Source organism: Lathyrus oleraceus, chromosome 4, assembly GCF_024323335.1.
Source record: "Lathyrus oleraceus cultivar Zhongwan6 chromosome 4, CAAS_Psat_ZW6_1.0, whole genome shotgun sequence".
Classification (NCBI taxonomy): Eukaryota; Viridiplantae; Streptophyta; class Magnoliopsida; order Fabales; family Fabaceae; genus Lathyrus; species Lathyrus oleraceus.
This window is the reverse complement of record NC_066582.1, coordinates 51,369,475-51,391,198: the sequence shown is the minus strand read 5'-3', so window position 1 is coordinate 51,391,198 and position 21,724 is coordinate 51,369,475. Positions and strand designations below refer to the sequence as shown.

The window sequence follows — 21,724 nt, the reverse complement described above, 5'->3', positions numbered from 1 at the left end:
TTTCGTTTTTTTTTTCAAAACGCGTGGGCTTCGCCTAGCGAGCATGACAGTTCAAGAAATTCCTCTGAGCGTAGGTGATTCTGGTGGCTTTTCTTGGGACTCGCTAGGCGACCCCTTCTGCTCGCCTAGCAAGCATGACAGCTCATGAACAAACTTTTGCTCCTTCAAGATTAACGTTTTGACTGATGAATAGACCCCATTTGAACATGTTAGAAGTATCTCAAGCCATTCCCTTGTGTTGATTGATCACCCAGATAGGACTCACAAAGTGTCTTGGATGATATTCAAGCTTCTTGGATCTAATTCCGATTGTCATGATGAAATGCAATATGAAATGTTAAATGACCTAAAAATGAATGCATGAATGAGGGGGGCAAATTTTGAGGTATTACAACTAGCCCAATCAGATTTTTTAAGCATGTTGCACAAACCAGTCACGTTTTTTACCTCTTTTGGCCATGCATTGGACATCCATTCACTTAAGTTTGGCCCAAAATAACAACATTTTACAACTCACTTCACACTTTTATTCTTATGGATAAATCACTTATTAAAAAGCCCATGAGAACACCTAATCCACCCTATTTAAGAAGCTGAAACCCTAACCCTAAAAGAGCATTGGAATTTCGTGGCAAGGAGGCAAAGCTTCATCACATATCAGATTCTATTCCACTTCTATTTTCTATTAGGTAATCATCTCTTCCATAGCCATGTTTTGATATATCTACGCTTGCTTACCATGTTCATCACCATTAATCCTTTCATTTTCATATTTCTTTTTCTTATTTAAAATATTTACTTCATCCATAAAATTACCCAAAAACATTTTTCACTTTTCTTAACGTTTTATTTAATTTTATATAATTTTTATTTTCGTATTTTTTTAATATTAATATTTTATTTTAATTATTTATTCTAAATGGTCCATTTTAACACACGTTTTTTTATTGATTTTATTTTTATGACTTAAAATTATTGTTAGCATTTGATTTTTGGGATGAAGGTTGACCACTGTCTCATGGTCAACCTGACCTTTTATTGAAATTTTATTTCACATTTTCAATTTATTTTTGGCCTAGTTTGGTTGGTTGACTTTTAATTTGACTTCTGTTTTATTTTAATTAATTCACGTACCAATTTTCATTATTTTTAAAACCTTTTTGGGGGATGATGACGTCCTGACCCCACCTTATTTAGTTTAATTTTTCATAATTTTCTTGATTAATTTACTATTTATTCTTGATTTATTTCTAACCTAGTCTTATTAATTGACTTTTGGTTTGACCTATGTTTTGTTTTAATTAATTCACGTGCTAATTTTCATTATTTTTAAAATCTTTTTGGGGGATGATGATGTCCTGACCCCATCTTATTTAGTTTAATTTTTCATAATTTTCTTGATTAATTTGCTATTTATTTGTTATTTTTTAAGTTGACTTCTTTATGATCGATGTTTGACTTAGGGATTGCTTATGGCAATTGAAGAGATCTTTTGATCCTCCCTTGTTCATCTCATATGCCATGTATTAGAGGCCTTTTACCTTGATTTTATTTGGTCCTTACCTCATTTCCTTATTAAATTATTCAGTGGACCCTTCGTGTGTATATTTTCATCTGTTTGATTCATCTGTTATCTTTTATACTTGTTTCTCTCATTCATGCTTTCTATTGCTTGATTATTTAACATGTTCATACTCCCATGCATTGTTTAAACGCTCTATTATTTGATTCTTTGGTTTGATTATATAGTGTTTATTTATCTGATCTGATTGATAACTGTTGCCTACTTGTATGATGTATGAGGCATATATTCTTATTGTTTGTTTGCCATGAACAATCCCCATTCATAACAAATGTACCCCTCTCCCATAAAGTGTATAATATTTATTTCTTTATTCACCTGTTAATACAAGAATTAAAACGAACATCTGATAACCATTTCAAAATAAGATCAAAAGCTCGATCCAACGTCGAGTAATCATTTTCAAAACTTAACAGAACCAACACGCATTCATCCATCCTCTTGTAAGTCGATTGCCTCAGGCATCTCCATCTACCTGTAAGTCGATTGCCTCCGGCATCGCCATCTACCCTTATCCGTAACCCCTCTCCGCGCTCCATCCGTCGACTATTGTTCCGTTTAGGTAACATCCATTAAGTAGAACCCTTTGTATGATAACATAGGTAGAATTCCCCTATTCTTTGCATGCTAACATTAGGTAGATGTTCCCCTTTGTAAATCCTAACACATAGGTCCATATTGCATGACAACTCTAGAGCAGAGCTTCCCCACTTTTAGACCTTCTGTGCGTCTCCGATCTTGTGGCATGTCAGTTCGTTCTATTGCAAAGAGGTAACTGCCTAAGACTCGATTCAGCGAGCTGCGACACCTACTGCTAGGACGTTGAACACACTGCCCACCCTCCTTTGACACAGCTGGTGTCCTCTTTTGTAAGTCCATGTTCAGATGGCAATCCTTAACCCCTGGTTAGCCGAACTATGTTTTGCTCTGATTCTCATTCCAGATGAGATACGTAGGCATAAGACACAACGTCTTATCGAGCACACTTATCTTTAACCCATAGGTAGCCGAGCTACGAAGACTCTGATTCTCATACTCATATGAGATACGTAGTCAGTAGATGCGACATCCTTGCGAGTCATTTTCTTTTAACCTTCCTTTTAGTAAATAGTACTTTAGATATACCTACACCCTTTAGACTAGAACAACACTTATGAAAAGGGATCCCTAGGAGTACCTAGGATGTTTTGGCTGCTTAAAACCTTCTCATTGCATAACCAACCCCCCTACCCAGATCTCTGACATTTTTACTAGTTTTTTATTCGATAAAACTTTTAGGTTTTTGTTCGCTTTTTAACCATTCCTTTGGATAAATAGAAGTGCGGTGGCGACTCGACTTGTATGGTTTACCTTGGATTTAGTCAATATCTCTAATGGTAACGAATACCTCGCTACAGAAAAGTGGCGACTCTGCTGGGGACATTTGCCTAGTGGGTTTTGCCTACTTTTCATATTTGTTGTATTATATGGTATATTGCTTTGTGACATATTTTTGTGCAATTTGGGATTATTGTATTGTATGTAATGATTGAATTGTTTGAATATTAATTCCTTGTATGCTTGGTGATCTTCGTGAGATGAGTTCTATACCCGAACTCGAGTGCACTTAGGATAGGAGAATGACATAGTCTTGTTGACTTGTGTGGAGTTATTCCTTAGCAAGTTGACTTGCAAGCCCATTCACTTGGTCGAGGTTATGTTGGGATCAATAATGTCACACGAGTAGTCGTGGTTAGGCATTACTCTTTCCAATATATGCCTTAGAAGCCAAGGACCTTAGTTTACCACGCCCATCTTGGCCTATTTTTAGGACATAGTGCGAAAGTCGTTCAAGTGTAAGATTTGATACGATTGTTACGCGATACTACACTCATAAGAGTCTCTCTTGAGAATATTTTTGGAATACGAGTAGTCGTTTATCCGATAATATCCGAAAGATGGGATGATGACTATGGGAACCTCTTGTAGAACATGATTGTCCGGTTTAACCATAGTACACTCCCTTTGGGTGGTTCTTAACCAAGACTCCATGCTCGCGACTCACAACAAACCCTTGATTCGTGGTTGATCCGTTCTTGTGTATCCTTAATATCAATGGAACTTGGGTGTTGATAAGGTGTAAACCATAATCCACCAAAATGGATGATTGATATTAAGGATGACTTGATCCATCCCATGACCTTTGTGTGGTGTGATTTGCTTGATCCTTTAGTGTGATTGTTGCATCCATGCATTCATGCATTCATACACATTGATCCGCTGTCGCGCGCGGATCAAAAACGAGTATTTTTGACAAAACGTAGTTAATGACAAATTGACTCGGATTATCGTTCTCATAAGGATTCTTGAATGATATAACAAATGATATTAACGATTAATGGGGTTTTGGTTGGTTTAGGATTCAATTAAAAAAATAGATTAAAATAAGTGATTATTGAAATAAGCTGTAGCAACAATTTACTGATTCGGTCTTTGCCTATCATTGACTATCATAATTCCAACCGTAGATTAACTATTCCTATTCGATTATAATATCAACTGACAAGCGCAATTGATAGTATAAGTTGTATGTTCCTATTATCCGAATTAAGCAAACGGGATTAAGTTTCATGAATTAAGCAAACATGAATTAAACGGACTCGATAACCAATTAAGAAAACGAAATCGTGACTATAGTTAGGATCACACAATCAATCGGATTAAATCAATATAGCATATGTAAATCAGATTAAGCAAACAAAATACATATATTAATATTGAAAGGAATAAAAAACCTGAATAAGAATTACTAAAATCTCAAGGTATCGGAACCCGACTAGAGCAAATTGTTTGGATCGATTAGTTCTTCATGAGAATTCTTGCCAAAGCTTTCAAGTATTTCGTGAATAGTGATAATCCCCCTATTATGCGGCTGCTAGGTATATGGAAAACAAGGAATTTGGTTTACAACCCAACTAGATCAAAAACATAACCTAAGCCCAAAACTAATGACCCAAAATTTAAATAAAACTAATGTAGCAGCTGCAACGAATTTTCTGGCCCTGCTACAGTCTGATTCAGCTCTCGACTTCTGAACAAAAGTTGTAGATCTTTTTCTTATCTTTCCATCGACTAGTAGCACGTCTCAATCCGATACTCCTAGCTCAAGATATGATTTTTCTCGCGAAAGCTGCTAATGCTGAAAATTAAATACGAAAATTAAATAAGTGCAAAAATAAAATAAATTATGAAAACACATTAAAACATAAAAATAATCAAAGCAAACCGAAGAAATGCTTAAGTACAAACATGGAAGAACGTGCATCAAAATGCACTGATCAAATTCCCCCACACTTGAACTTTTGCACTCCGAGCAAAATGAAAAACAAAACAAAACACAGACACATCAACGATTACTCATTCTAGGCTACAAGTAATCTTCGGTTAAGTTTGCTTCGATAGGTACTAATCTTGTATACTAAGGACATTGTAAGAACACTAATCCATAGTTATGCAGACATAAACCTCCTGAATACACAAATCAACTCGAATCATGTTATTATATTAAAGCCTAACTTACTCATCCTTCTTCGGCTCTTTTTCATTCAGGCGCAATCACATTAAGCACGTTATCTCCACACACTCATAGCAAGGCGACCGGTTAGTGACTCTGATCCTTTTCTGCACGGGGTTCTGGTACTTAAGTGGCATAACCCTTTGTTTATTCAGTTGTAGTTGCGGGGGATCGGACCGTAATCCGCCCTACCAAGTTCAGTACCAGAAACCGTTGAACCAACTGACAACTAGTCTTATTTTCAATTTTTTTAAGGTTCTACATCCGTTGGGTTAAGTGATCAGGTGAGGGTCACCAAACTTAGAAGGCGCATTCCTTGTTTTTTTTTTGGAGCACTCACTTATATTCATCGGCTTCCCTGCGTAGAGTGCGCGTGAGATGGTGCTGACTGTTGAAATAAATTACTCAAGAGCTATAAGAAAAATGAGAACTCAAGGCTATGTCATAACAAGTATTCAAAATGATTTTCATATTCAGGAGATTTAAGGTGTTAAAACGATACCGATCTTGTGAACTTTTCCCAAGTCTCTACAAACCAACCTCAAATTATTCTATAGCCTAAAACTTTCAACAAAAATGCAATTTTTTTTTAGAAAGAAAACAAAAACAAAACAAAACAAAGAACAAAAACAAAGAAAATAAAGTATTCCCTCCCCCACACTTAAAATATGCATTGTCCTCAATGAAAGAAACAAACATAAAATAAGAGAGAGAAGAGAGAGGAAAGAACACACCCGAGTAGTCAAGGAGGATAGGTGATCACATAAGCAGCCTTTCTCAAAGAGATATATTCTACATTTTCTTCTTCCAAAGTGGGGTTGTCATGGAATAACTTTGGGTAATGTCCATTGAACTTGAAATTTTTATTAGTATCTTCGCCTTTTATTTTAGGATCAAAGAATCTTCTAAAAGTAAAAGTGACAAATGGACACGTGAAGGTGATCTGATCTGGAATGTCAGCCAATGTCCAACCAAATGCCTTTTTATGCTTCCTTAAAACCTGCAAAAGCTTATTTTCTTGATCGAAATCAAGGTTAGAAGAAATTATAGCCGGTAGTTTTTCATTCATCTCTAAATAAGCATATTTCATATTTTCAGGAAGTTGCTTCAGTTCGAGGGAAGGTGGCTGCTCAATAGAAGGAGTGTTTAGGGCAGCCGGGATGTCAAGAGCTTTATCTACATGAACAACTTTATTTGCAACATCATCTGCAGTAAGAATATCAACTTGCAAGGCAGCCTCAATTTCAGTATAAACAGAGCAAATTTTAGTTTCAGTACAAATATCACAAGAATAAACATCATCAAAATCAGAGAATGATGGAAAATCAGATGCAAACAAATCACTACAAGTATCATCAACAATTTCAGAAATCAAATCTATTTGAAAAACAGAATGTTCTTCCAAAGGTTGTTGGTTTGATCCTTGAGCTTGTTGCATGGCATTCACCAAAGTGGCAAGCTGCCCAATTTGTGTTTGCAAAGTCTTTAAAGTAGAATCTACTTGTTGTTGAAACTGAAGATTATTTGCAGTCATTTGTTTGACAATATCTTCTAGTGAAGGTCCAGAAGGTGCAGAGCACACAACCTCAAATTCCTTCAGATGCTCATGCGGATCCTCACCTGCAAGACCACTAAACCTTGGAAACAAGTGTATTAAACCAGATTTCAATTCAAAGGGAACTGTCGCACCTCGAAAAAAATGGGGATACGACTTCAAAGCGAAGCGCGATCGTACGCTCGCAATGATGGACTGAACAGAGTCGCCACCGAACTTTATTTATTCCTAAAAAGGAAAGGGGAAATATCGATAAAACCCAAGACAAAAGAAAGGATAAGATATGGTCATCGCAACCAATATCAGGGTTCGGGAGTCGATTACGCAAGGGGAAGGTATTAGCACCCCTCACGTCCGTTGTATTCAACGGGAACCGTTTAGTTAGTTTCTTAATTATATAGTAGGTTAATTAGGAATATTAGATAATTAGTTTAGAATATCAGATTTTTTTAGGATCATAATTAGGAGTTAATTATGTTAATGTTTTAGAATATTAAGAAATATTAAAAAATATTATTGAGAATGTTATAGATAATTGGGAGTTAATCGGATTAATTAGGATCTTTAATTTTGATTAGCTTAATTAGGTTTAATTAGAAATATTAAAATTAACTAGACTAGGATTTTAGAAATAATCAGATTTATTTTGGGATGTAGAATATTAAAATGAGTTTAGGATTTAATTGATTTTCATGAAATAGAAGTTTAATTCAATATCAACCATAATTATGAATTGACGGTTTTACCCCTAAACTTTATAATAGGCTAGTTACTTATATCTTTATAATTTCTTAACATAACTTACAAAAATCTTTTCTTAAACAAACTCGAAAGAAAAGGACCGCTGGAATCTAGCATTCCAGTGTAACCCTTGAACAATTGAGCCCAAAAGCACATGTCTTGTTCTTATTGAATTTTCATTTTCCGTTAAACCATTTCAATTCCGACTTCAAATAATTTTTGTAATCAAGTCAAACTGTCTCAAATCATTTATGCGAATCCAATCTCGATCACATATTGAGAGATATTTCTAAAAATCAAACACAATATCCAAACCTTTTTCTGAATATACTTGAAAATAAAGGCCGTTGGGATCAAGCATTCTGGCGTAACCCTTTGAATAGTTGATTCTTATCAAGTGTTCGTTTTCCGTTAAATAATTTTCTTAAATAATTCAAATGAAAAAGGACCATTGGAATCTAGCATTCTAGTGGAACCCCGAGTGATTGATCCCAAGGCTTATATCTTGTTCTCATCAAATATTCGTCTTTCACAAAAAATACTACCTTAACACTTTTTCAATAAAGATGGAAATGGAACATGGTGTATACCGTGCACTCCTGAGATTAAGATTCGAGATGTATGCCTCGCCTATCTTAGCTCTCGCCATCGTCTAAAATTGTCAATGTGGTTTCTTCAAACCATTTCTCAATCAAACCTAAAAATACTTAATCTCTAGCAAACACTTTTGCCAATAAAGATGGAAATGGAACATGGTGTATACCATGCACTCCTGAGACTAGGATTCGAGATGTATATCTCGCTCATCCAAGTTCTCGCCATCACTCAAAATACATCCAACCAATCAAACCCTTTTCTCGCCGCCGTGCGACTAATCAAAGAACCTTTTTTATAAATGAAAGATATATTGTCTTAAGTGATACAAAACAATGTTTCGGCCACAATTGTTGAGTCGAGATAAGTGACGCTTTTCCGAATGTAGATCTATAAATCCGTTCGATGTGTGGTATGCGTCCACTCCTCATCTGTTTTGGGTAAAACGGTGTTTTTGTCGATTAATACAATATAGCTTTCGCTAAAATCGACCAACAAACAAACATTTTTCTACCCAGAACTACGTAAGCCTTGATTTCTCTTTTGAGATACGTAGGAGCAGGATTTGTAAATCTTGTCAGGCCCACTAATAAAAAACTTAGGTTTAGTCCTTCGTCAAAAATCCAAAAACATTTCTTCTCTCTTATATTCTTTCTCAATGAAATGTTGCCTTAGTTTATCACCTGTTTTGAGTGTTGTTATAAATTTACTATAAATACGCTTCTTTTTAGATGCTCGTATTTTTCGCGGTTCTTTATGTTCAATAACAACATTGCTGTTTAAGCTATCAAATATATATTTTCCCACCTCTTCATAGGACAATAAAGGTGATTCGCAAGGTCTTTGATCAGAAAGATATATTCTTATAATGATAGTTTTTATTTCAATCGATCCGTATATCTCACTTTTATTTAATATAAGTTTATATAATTGGTCAAATATAGGTAAATCATTCCAATCTTCTCTAAAGGTTATATCACTATCTTTAAACAATATAACATAACTAACTGTGAACTTACCATATTCAGACTTAGTATTATTATATGCATATTTTATTAGTAGTAACATAACAGACAATATTATCATTAAAATATCATTACACCTTAATTCAATTTTATATTCTATATGGGAAATTAACAGACCTTCATACGCTTCCTTGTAAGATTCATTTTTGATGTTTAGTAACAAGCTGGACCATGATATTTCGAATAATTCCTTAGTTATATTATTATTCATATTCATATTTTTTATTTATTCTTTTAATCATAAGTGTAAACTATATTTTCCAGGATAATCCTTTAATAATTGAATGAAGTTTCTATAAATTTTATTATAGTCTTTGTTAAATCCATTTTCATCTTTATATGTATGATATAAATAGTACGCATATGACTTATAGATTATTTCTATTTTTTTTATTCCATTTTTCCCTATCAGTTTTAGATAAATTATCAGGTATTAAAGATATTAACCTCTGTTTTAAATCCTTGAGTGGAATAGGTCCTTCTAAACTATATAGATTCATATCTAGATTCATACAAATAAATTCGTTAATACTATATAGTTGATTATGTTCTATAAAATATTTTTATATATTTTACTGAGACCATGAAAGCTATATATATTGCTTATAAAGTTATCGCGAACTGTGTAGACTGGAGCTCCCATAAAATACATTTCTTTTATCATATACATGGCAATGCAAGCATCTTTCTGATGAATGAATTTAACAAAGGTTTCTGCAATGCTGAACATAACCATCCTATACGCTACCTGCAATCTTCAGCAGTCCATAATTCAGTTACAAAAGCCATAGCAGAAACTGAAATGTTCATAACAGAAAAACAAGAAATTTATAACCGTAATACCTCGCTAATCACGACGGGAACTTCTTCATCCTCACTAGCTCTTGGAAGCACCCGACAACTGAAACAAAAAAAACCAATAGAAATAACAAATTTTGATGACAACTTTTAAACCTCAAATCTTCATAACCAAAGCTGCAATGATACCTTGCCACGAGACCAACGGTTCAGAACTGTTGCAACTTGCTTTCTGCAATGAAAAAAAATCCATTACATGACATTCCTAAGATACATGGCATAAATTCCACTTAGCATCACATGACACAACTCAGTCCTGATAGCATAACAGGCCACGTACCTAACAAGGAAAACACCACCATTTTGTGTGTTAACATGATCATAGGAGCAAGCTCACAAACAATCCACTTGCATTTAAATATAACAGCCCAAATGCATTAATACACTAGTAGCAGCAGCAGCTACAAATGTGGCAAGAGCAAGCCAAGTTATGCTGGCTTCAAAGGTTGAGGAAAGGAAATACTTTGTGGAAGTTGTGAGTCTTTTAGATAAGCAAGTACAAAAAATAAAGTTAATGACAAATGTAATAAATTGGAACCTGTGAATCTAGTCTCTCAAGTTTGATACTTGTCAACAAGCTTTCTTCTAATATTCCCCGGCCAACTCTGTTACTAATTGGTCTTAAGTGGCATCCACAACACCTTCAGTTCCTAAATTCATGTCTGACGGTTCGGGGTCCAGCATTGATAGTGTTCTAGCAGTTGTTTTCATATTCCTCATAGCGATTAAAGCTCAGAAAGGCGGAAGGCTCAGAAAGGCGGAAGGCTCGGCGTCCCGGCATTATCAATCCAACTGCAAGGACTACTTATATAGCAGCAGTAATCCTTCAATAAAACCAGCCAAGCGTATTGATAATGGTTTCACCGCACGTAATCATAGCAGTCGCCATGTTAACAAAGACTACTCTGAACCTTCAATCAGAAGTAATTCTTGGAGATGCCGTTGCAATCCACAACACATAAAATTGAACCGAGAAACCCTTGGAATCAATCACCAAACCGATCATCCTGCAATAACAGTTCATTTTCGAACCACCAAACACGTCAAATCCTAGAATATGAAAAGGAAGAAAACAGCACGGCAATGACAACAAAAGACCAGTCAAGCGAAACACATTGAAATCGAGCAATGGAGATGTACCTGAAAATATCCCGAAACAGTGCTTTAGTCCTCGGTCTTGTTGTGTACCAGCTCTTCTTTCTCTTAATTCTAGTCCTTTCATGTGGGAAGCGGGGAGCAACTCATGTGATGTTGGCTCTGCAGAAAGACCAATTGGTACACAAAATTATACCAAAGCCATAAGTTTTTTGAGTAGTTAAAACAAGCCGAGTCCAGGCTAATGCCAGCTTGACGCAACATAACAGGAGATACAGTCATACCTGTGAATTTTTGATGACTGATAGAAGTCATCATCAGGAAATCACGATGCTTCCACTGAAGAAATTTCAACCCAAAATCACTATCCAGAACCCCTGTGATAATTGGAGCTTCTATTTTCACCAATCTTCACTGCAGTAAAACCAAGTAATTAGCAAGGCAGTAAAATTTCAAAATACCCAAAACGGAATTAAAACAAAAGAGAGCGAGAAAAGCGAAGGTTCACATTACCGTTTTCATGTCGAGCGCCAAATAAGGCAGACCAAAGTCTGAGCGCCAACTAAATGATCGCCATCTTCAGGGAATGACTTCTTCAAACTTGATCCGTTAACTTCGGGGGACGCCCCTTGAGATCTTCGCACTTATCCGGTCGATGGGTTAACGTTTACCAACAAGCTTCCTTCTTGAAAGGCTATGTACCCGTTGTCAATCAACCGTTGTACTTTGGCTTTGAAAGCGTTGCAGTCTTCGGTTGAATACCCTCTTGATCCAGCATGATATCCACATTGCACATTTGGGTCATACCCGGGTGAGTAAGGTTGTAGAACTGGCTTGAGAGACTTGGGAACCACCAACGAGTTTCGAATTAGAGGTTGTAGAAGTTGGCTATATGTCAAGAGGATTAAAAATCCAGGGCGATATCTCAATGCTCTTACCAGGAAATGATGATATCTCACTAGCCACATCCTTGACCTCTTCCTTGTGGTACAAAATCTTGAGGGGTTTCAGGGGTCCTTTCCCTTTCACATTACTTGGCCCAGAAATCAAGATATATGTACTTGAGCCTTCCTCCTCCAATGCTTCTTGAATTTTCCTTAGACATGGTTCTTTGTTCTAAACGCGTGTCAGGAATCACTTTGCTCTTCATGGACAAAGGATGGATGAGTTTTTTTTTGTATTTTTAGAAAATGATATGCAATGCATGATAACGAATGCAGATGCAATGGTATATGAATGGATGCAATGTATTTTTTATGTTTTGGTATGCAAATAAAATACAATCCAGGTAGTTAGGATCTGGGATAATGTAAGTAACTCAGAACATCTTACTAGGTAGGCTCCTTAACAGATAGTTCTAGGATTTCTACCCATAAACCCACTCACGGGATAGTTTCTACATTTGTGATAAGGTTCCCAGAGTCATGGACCATAATCGTATCAACATCATGAAACAGGCTAGCCGCTTTATGACAAGAGTGACGAAAGGTCTCTTCTGAGCGGGGTTTTCATATCGGGGTGCAAAAAGGAGAAGCCCTTGAAGTTCATCATTACGCAACCACCAAAGTAGAAACTGGTTCTAAGAGGGGCTCCTAGAGTCATGGACCCTTCATGAATCAACATTATGCAACAGGCTAGCTGTCTTATAAAGAGATCTACAAACAGGTCTACTCTAGGGGAGTCTTCATGCTAGACACCAAGGAGTGGCCCTTGGGGACTAACACTACACAACTTCCAATTCTAACTTATGTGTTCTCTCTTCTTTTTCCAAAGCTCGGGTGTAGAGCTTTATTCATGATATCAAAATCCCAACACCCACACATAGATATATATACAGATATAAAAATGCGATAAAACAGAGATAAAGAAAGCATATAACAAAGGAAGAAAAATAAACAAACACAGCTAACACACATACAAAAACCTAACTAAACTAGGGTTGACTCACTTAGGGATGTTCCTTTCCCCAGCAGAGTCGCCATCTGTCGCACCTCGAAAAAAATGGGGATACGACTTCAAAGCGAAGCGCGATCGTACGCTCGCAATGATGGACTGAACAGAGTCGCCACCGAACTTTATTTATTCCTAAAAAGGAAAGGGGAAATATCGATAAAACCCAAGACAAAAGAAAGGATAAGATATGGTCATCGCAACCAATATCAGGGTTCGGGAGTCGATTACGCAAGGGGAAGGTATTAGCACCCCTCACGTCCGTTGTATTCAACGGGAACCGTTTAGTTAGTTTCGTTTTGAATGTTAGCTTATGTTAGTCTTCTCAAGTTATAATGAGGGAAAAGAAAAAATATAAGAGAGAAGAAATGTTTTTGGATTTTTGACGAAGGACTAAACCTAAGTTTTTTATTAGTGGGCCTGACAAGATTTACAAATCCTGCTCCTACGTATCTCAAAAGAGAAATCAAGGCTTACGTAGTTCTGGGTAGAAAAATGTTTGTTTGTTGGTCGATTTTAGCGAAAGCTATATTGTATTAATCGACAAAAACACCGTTTTACCCAAAACAGATGAGGAGTGGACGCATACCACACATCGAACGGATTTATAGATCTACATTCGGAAAAGCGTCACTTATCTCGACTCAACAATTGTGGCCGAAACATTGTTTTGTATCACTTAAGACAATATATCTTTCATTTATAAAAAAGGTTCTTTGATTAGTCGCACGGCGGCGAGAAAAGGGTTTGATTGGTTGGATGTATTTTGAGTGATGGCGAGAACTTGGATGAGCGAGATATACATCTCGAATCCTAGTCTCAGGAGTGCATGGTATACACCATGTTCCATTTCCATCTTTATTGGCAAAAGTGTTTGCTAGAGATTAAGTATTTTTAGGTTTGATTGAGAAATGGTTTGAAGAAACCACATTGACAATTTTAGACGATGGCGAGAGCTAAGATAGGCGAGGCATACATCTCGAATCTTAATCTCAGGAGTGCACGGTATACACCATGTTCCATTTCCATCTTTATTGAAAAAGTGTTAAGGTAGTATTTTTTGTGAAAGACGAATATTTGATGAGAACAAGACATAAGCCTTGGGATCAATCACTCGGGGTTCCACTAGAATGCTAGATTCCAATGGTCCTTTTTCATTTGAATTATTTAAGAAAATTATTTAACGGAAAACGAACACTTGATAAGAATCAACTATTCAAAGGGTTACGCCAGAATGCTTGATCCCAACGGCCTTTATTTTCAAGTATATTCAGAAAAAGGTTTGGATATTGTGTTTGATTTTTAGAAATATCTCTCAATATGTGATCGAGATTGAATTCGCATAAATGATTTGAGACAGTTTGACTTGATTACAAAAATTATTTGAAGTCGGAATTGAAATGGTTTAACGGAAAATGAAAATTCAATAAGAACAAGACATGTGCTTTTGGGCTCAATTGTTCAAGGGTTACACTGGAATGCTAGATTCCAGCGGTCCTTTTCTTTCGAGTTTGTTTAAGAAAAGATTTTTGTAAGTTATGTTAAGAAATTATAAAGATATAAGTAACTAGCCTATTATAAAGTTTAGGGGTAAAACCGTCAATTCATAATTATGGTTGATATTGAATTAAACTTCTATTTCATGAAAATCAATTAAATCCTAAACTCATTTTAATATTCTACATCCCGAAATAAATCTGATTATTTCTAAAATCCTAGTCTAGTTAATTTTAATATTTCTAATTAAACCTAATTAAGCTAATCAAAATTAAAGATCCTAATTAATCCGATTAACTCCCAATTATCTATAACATTCTCAATAATATTTTTTAATATTTCTTAATATTCTAAAACATTAACATAATTAACTCCTAATTATGATCCTAAAAAAAATCTGATATTCTAAACTAATTATCTAATATTCCTAATTAACCTACTATATAATTAAGAAAAATTCTAAATTTCCAATCAAAAGCGAAAAAGAACAATAGGCGTTTGCAATGGACAGGGGTACCGGCCCCTATCTGCAAGGTTGCAGGGAGTAGTTTGTTTTAAATGCTTATTCTTTAAGAAAGAAATAAAATGAAACGGAATACGAGAGAAAACGGTAACGGAACCCAGCAATTCATTCATCGCCTTCACGCAAAACTCTCCCACTTCCTCACTCTCAAAAATTTCGCAACCGATGTTATCTGACTTTATAGAATGTTTAGTAGTTTTAGACAAAACAAATTGGTTAAATCAGTCTATTTCCACAACTTCTCTAAATTCGATGGTATAATGATATTTAAAACATTTAGTTATAAATGCTAAGAAGTACACAATAAAACCACTTATGAGAAATAATAGGCTATACGAGGTTGTCGTATTTAATGATAATAAACTTATATTTAATCTAAGGGATTCCTTAACTCCGCTCCCGCGTTCTCTTAAAGATTTAGCTCAAAATCTTTGTCCTCACTTAAGAATTAAGGGTCCAATCAACCATGACGATATAAAACTAGATAATCTAAGTTCACTCAAATATCAATTGATAGTAATAACTGAGTGAAATAGATTGTCCGTCGTTTACTGCGTTTCGCATTTGCAGGTATCATGGATCTTAGATGCAAATGAACTTTAAGCCAAGTGCCAAATGAAAAAATGAAAAAGAAATTCAGGGTCAAAATCGGGGTATGACAGGAACCGAAACATCAGAATATTCAATACAAAAGTCATTATAATTAATATCAGGAGCAACAAACTGCCTTAATATTCTTTGATCATCCATGTAAAAAAAACACAGAAATACCAACTATGTCCAAAATAGACAAAAACAAATAGAAAGAAGAAAAACGATTAAAATAAATTCAGAAAAATACAAAAGCACCAAACTTACTCTAATGACGTGAAATAAAAATTTTGAGATTTGTTTTGGATTTTTTCGACACTATGAAAATAGTAAAAAATTAATTAAAAATAGAAAAACAAGGAATTTGGCAAATTTGACGTCAGAGTCCCTTACTCAAGAGTAGAAGAGTATTGATTGCACGATTTTTCTGCTTCCAGTAGGCAAAAAACTTATACAATCAAACACAAATTTTCCAAAAACCGGTTTTTTCTGACTCTAGACGAAACTCCGAACGCGAAACTGTAGAAAAGTTCAGAAAAATAACAGGAAATTGCAGAACAACAAAACACACAATACTTAAAACTAAACTATTGGCTAATTCGACAAGAATCCCCGGCAACGACGCCAATTTGATCCGCTGTCGCGCGCGGAGCAAAAACGAGTGTTTTTGACAAAACGTAGTTAGCGACAAATTGACTCGGATTATCGTTTTCACAAGGATTCTTGAATGAATTAACAAATGATAGTAACGATTAATGGGGTTTTGGTTGGTTTAGGATTCAATTAAAAAAAATAGATTAAAATAAGTGATTATTGAAATAAGCTGTAGCAACAATTTACTGATTCGGTCTTTGCCTATCATCGACTATCGTAATTCCAACCGCAGATTAACTATTCCTATTCGATTATAATATCAACTGACAAGAGCAATTGATAGTATAAGTTGTATGTTCCTATTATCCGAATTAAGCAAACGGGATTAAGTTTCATGAATTAAGCAAACATGAATTAAACGGACTCGATAACGAATTAAGCAAACGAAATCGTGACTATAGTTAGGATCACGCAATCAATCAGATTAAATCAATATAGCATATGTAAATTAGATTAAGCAAACAAAATACATATATTAATATTGAAAGGAATAAAAAACCTGAATAAGAATTACTAAAATCTCAAGGTATCGGAACCCGAATACAACAAATTGTTTGGATCGATTAGTTCTTCATGAGAATTATTGCCAAAGCTTTCAAGTACTTCGTGGAAAACATAATGACCCAAAACAAGGAATTTGGTTTACAACCCAACTGGATCGAAAACATAACCCAAACCCAAAACTAATGACCCAAAACTTAAATAAAACTAATGCTGCAACTTCAACGAATTTTCTTGCCCTGCTACAATCAGATTCAGCTCTCGACTTCTGAACAAAAGTTGTAGATCTTTTTCTTAGCTTTCCATCGACTGGTAACACGTCTCAATCCGATACTCCTAACTCAAGATATGATTTTTCTCGCGAAAGCTGTTAATGCTAAAAATTAAATACGAAAATTAAATAAGTGCAAAAATAAAATAAATTATGAAAACACATTAAAACATAAAACTAATCAAAGCAAACCGAAGAAATGCTTAAGTACAAACATGGAAGAACGTGTATCAAAATGCACTGATCGCACATCCATATCATCAACAATGAGCAAATTTTCAAGGAACTTAAGACGTCTATTTGCAAATTTTTAGACATGGATAAGCAAAGAAGGAATACGAAGAAGTACAGTTTCAGACAACCCGACTTGAAAGAGTTAAGGAGTTTGACATCCTATGTATTAGATCTCTTGGAATTCAAGGCTCGTTATGGGAAGCTTCTGTCTATTCTGGCTACTCAAGTGTGTGAAGGTCTAATGAGTGTGTTGGTGCAGTTCTATGATCCCTGTCCAGTCCGTACATTCATCTATTCATGCATTACATGTCTATACTCAGACAACAATTTTGGTTTTCACTTAACCTTTGTTAGATTGACCGTTTAAGATTTTATTTTAGGAATTGTCATTAGGATCTCTTTGGTTAATGTTAACAAATTATAACCACATTACTATTCATTCATACATTTGTTTTTACATACTTTTTTCCCTATCATGTATGTACATATTTGACATTTGTTTTACATCACTCAATGTTTGGCAACATGAATGTTTATAAATTTTCATCAAAGGTTTAGTCATGATTAATTAGGACCATACCTTTGCATTCTTTTTTTAAAAAAAAAAGGTAGGTTAAGTGTTATTTGATTTTGTCTTTTTGTTGTTGTTCTTCTTCTTCTTATTATTATTATTATTATTATTATTATTATTATTATTATTATTATTATTATTATTATTATTATTATTATTATTATTATTATTATTATTATTATTATTATTATTATTATTATTATATTCTATCAAGAAAGTCTTTATAGATTGATGGGAAACAATAATAACAATATGACTTGTTTACAAACAAGTCAAGAATTCAAGAAGATAATTAATCATGAATCTTTGTCTAAAAAAATAAATTTCTCATTTGTTTATTTATTTTATCAACCATTATATTCTACCACAAATTTGAATAATCCGAAAAAAGAGGAATAAATTCACATTTTATTTTTACACTTTGTCCAAAAAATTCTACATTTTTGAATACATTAAGGAATTCAACAAGATTATAAAAATAATATCTCAAGATTGTGGTTTCCTCATAGTTGACAAGTGTCTTCTTGTCCTTTTCTTTTTGTCTTCATATGTAGTAGCAATTTGGTTTTGGACATATTGTGTCCTACATACACAAATCACAGTAAATTAACAATATTAGGGAAACAAGTACAAAGACCCAAAAGCCAAATCATAAAGTGGTATAACAACACTTGATACTTTGAGGCACACTAGGAAGTTTATATCAAAATGGCAAGACAACATATGAAAATTTTAAAAGTTTTTCATTATTATTACCATAGACAATATCTCAGCAACAACACGTATCAGTTTAAAACCCCAACCTTTGAATATAAAGGGGGCAGCAAATATCGAAAAAGAAAAAAGAGAGATAAGCACTTGAAAATTATACATCAGAAATCGCAGCCATCATAAGGGAAGGAAGAAAGAAAAAATGGCAATTCATTCACATTGACAACCGAAAAACTTAATCCAAACATACACTACAAACTAATAAGCAGCAAAACTTTGAAGTTATAGTTTAAATCTCAAGATATTAAAGATGAATGCCTCGATTCAACAACCGCATTAGGAGAAAAGAATATAAGAAGAGCGCCTGAGCGAAGTTGCAAGCATTGCAATAGGGTGATTCCCTTTTCCATATTTTATAATTACTGTGCTTTTGATGTTTACAAGTTGTTGCCTTATTCGAATGTCGAGTTTTGTTTCTTTCTGAACTTTTGAATCCCTGTTGTTGCCTTACATCACCTTCTGATGCATAGTTTCTATTTGTCATAACCTGTTAAAATTAGAAAAATAGTGGTTTTTAATTATAAGTTTAGAACATTAAGGTTTGGACGCTTTTGAGACTTGATTTCAGTTTTGGTTTGACTAATTTCATAGGTTTTGTTTAGTGTTCATCCATGGAGATTTTTTTTCTTTGAGTGACCGGTCTTGAGGGAAGAAGAGAGAAGAGGGGATATCTAAAAGAGTGAGAACGTTTGAAACAGGGAGAGTTTGTGATAATCAAATTTTTTGTATTTGAGTTTGGATGTGGGAATTTTGAGATAACACATTTCAAGGAGATCGCAGGCAAAGGGAAGCAGCAGCTGAAATTTTGGTTTTGGGGCTAGGTTTTTTCTTCTTCTCTGAATCGTGTTTATGCTTTGTCTCCTCAAACGGGTCGGTTGAGGCTCACTTGGGTCTCCTGACCCGCTCCCCAATTAGGTCATCAATTCAAATAGTTTCCTTCATCTCATGGCCTATTTACCTTTGTTTTTTTCTTTTTTGTGTTTTTTTTTTTTTAAAATAAGGGACAACCAAGTTATATTTTATAGTTTAGATTTCTTATGTAGCAAATATATTTCAAAAGAATATTTTAAAAGAGATAGGTTAGATTTTTTTGGTTACAATAATTTATTATCTTATTTTTGTTTTCCTTTTTAAATCATTCAATAATAAAAATAATGAGAATATTTTCTTGTTTTATTTTTTTATTATTATTATTATTATTATTATTATTATTATTATTAATCGAATAATATATGTAGTTGATTTTTAACATATTATTTTTATTTTTATTTTTTCAATCTATGATTTAAGTAATTTGTCTACCTATTTACTTCTTTGTCACTAACTAAATAAATAACTATATATTGATATTGATCTAATAAATAGAAAAATAAATCTTAGTCCATTACCAATTATTTTGTAAATCCGGTTAAATTGCTTTTATTCCAATTCAAACATCTTATCTCTTAGGTTAAAATATCAAATCTTTTTTTTTAAATATACAAAAGAAGAGGACCATTGGAATCTAGCATTCCGGTGGAACCCTCGAATGATCGGTCCTAAGACAGTTTTGTATTAACCGTTCATTCTTTTCTTTATTTTATTTTTAGTTTAATCCTGGTATTAAAAAAAAGGATTAAAAAAAGGGAGAAATAATATAGAAAATAAATAAAAATAGAATTAACTTTTTATTAAAACTATAATTTTTAGTTTCTTTTTCTTAAAACACCAAATAAAATGAATATTAGTAGAAACTTGGACCTTTTTCTTCATATCTATTTTAATTTTATTTAGATTTTTTTAGTGGATGTTTAGAAGTTCTCTTTTGTTATTTCTTTTAAAATTAAAATAAATAAATACATAAGAGTTTTTCCATTTATTTTCTTGTATTTTAGATTATTCTATAAAAAACAATAATAATTAAAAAAATATTTTAGTTATTTTCATTATTATTAGATTATGTCATAAAATTAAAAATTAAAACATTCATTTTCTTTTATTATTAGATTATGTCGTAAATAAAAAAATTAAGTTTAACATTTATTTTCTTTTAATTTTAGATTATGTCATAAAATATTTCAAGAAAAGAGTTTACAATTTATTTTCTTTTAATTTTAGATCATGTCATGAAAATATTCCATAAAATTAAATTTATCATTTATTTTCTTTTAATTTTAGATAATGTCATAAAGTATTCCAAAAAAAAGAGTTTACAATTTATTTTCTTTTAATTTTAGATCATGTCATGAAAATATTCCATAAAATTAAATTTATCATTTATTTTATTTTAATATTAGATAATGTCACAAAATATTCCAAGAAAAGAGTTTACAATTTATTTTATTTTCTTTTTAGATCATGTCATAAAATATTACAGAAAATTAAGTTTACGATTTATTTTATTTTAATTTTAGGTTATGTCATAAAAAAATTCAATAAAATAAGTTTACAATTTTTTTTATTTCATAAAATATTCTAAAAAAGAGTGTACCATTTATTTTATTCATATTTTAGATCATATTATAAAAATCATTAGGAAAAGGTTAATTTAGTTATTTTCATTATTATTTCAAATTATGTTATAAAAATATAAAAAAAGTTATTTTAGTTATATTTATTATTATTTTATATTATGTTAGAAAAATAAAAAAGGAGTTATGTTTAATTTATTTTCTTTTGTTATTATTTTAGTTGGATTTTAAAGAGAATAAAAAGAAATATTTATTTGTTTTATCATTAGACTTTTTTTAAATAAATAATATGCATATGTCTAATATTAAGTTGGTCTTATTTTCTCACTTTAGTTTACTAGACATAAAAAAAAAAAATATATATATATATATATATATATATATATATATATATATATATATATATATAATATATATATATATATATATATATATATAATATATATATATATATATATATATATATATATATATATTATATATATATATATATATATATATATATATATATATATATATATATATATATATATATATATATATATATATATATATATATATAATTGTATTTTTCTCTAACTTTATTTCTTGCTATTTTCTCTAAATGTTTGAATAACTATAGAATTATTATTTTCAAATAATATCATTTTCTTTGTAGTTTTATTTATTATTGTTAGAATATTACGAATAAATAATTAAGTAAATATC

General features: G+C 32.7%; 2 long non-coding RNA genes across 3 annotated transcripts; both read right to left on the bottom strand.

The window, feature by feature from the left end:
• Window positions 1–9,633: 9,633 nt before the first annotated feature.
• LOC127073211 (uncharacterized) lies at window positions 9,634–10,508 on the bottom strand. Of its 2 annotated transcripts, XR_007785690.1 has the most exons (4): window positions 10,447–10,508; window positions 10,038–10,309; window positions 9,894–9,951; window positions 9,634–9,805 (listed from the first exon to the last, which is right to left on the bottom strand). It is a non-coding gene; the product is annotated as an uncharacterized LOC127073211 (long non-coding RNA). The 2 variants fall into 2 exon arrangements; XR_007785689.1 differs by having other exon boundaries at window positions 10,038–10,501.
• A 540-nt stretch (window positions 10,509–11,048) lies between these two features.
• LOC127073210 (uncharacterized) lies at window positions 11,049–11,563 on the bottom strand. The gene is made up of 3 exons (XR_007785688.1): window positions 11,517–11,563; window positions 11,288–11,417; window positions 11,049–11,165 (listed from the first exon to the last, which is right to left on the bottom strand). It is a non-coding gene; the product is annotated as an uncharacterized LOC127073210 (long non-coding RNA).
• Window positions 11,564–21,724: the final 10,161 nt, after the last annotated feature.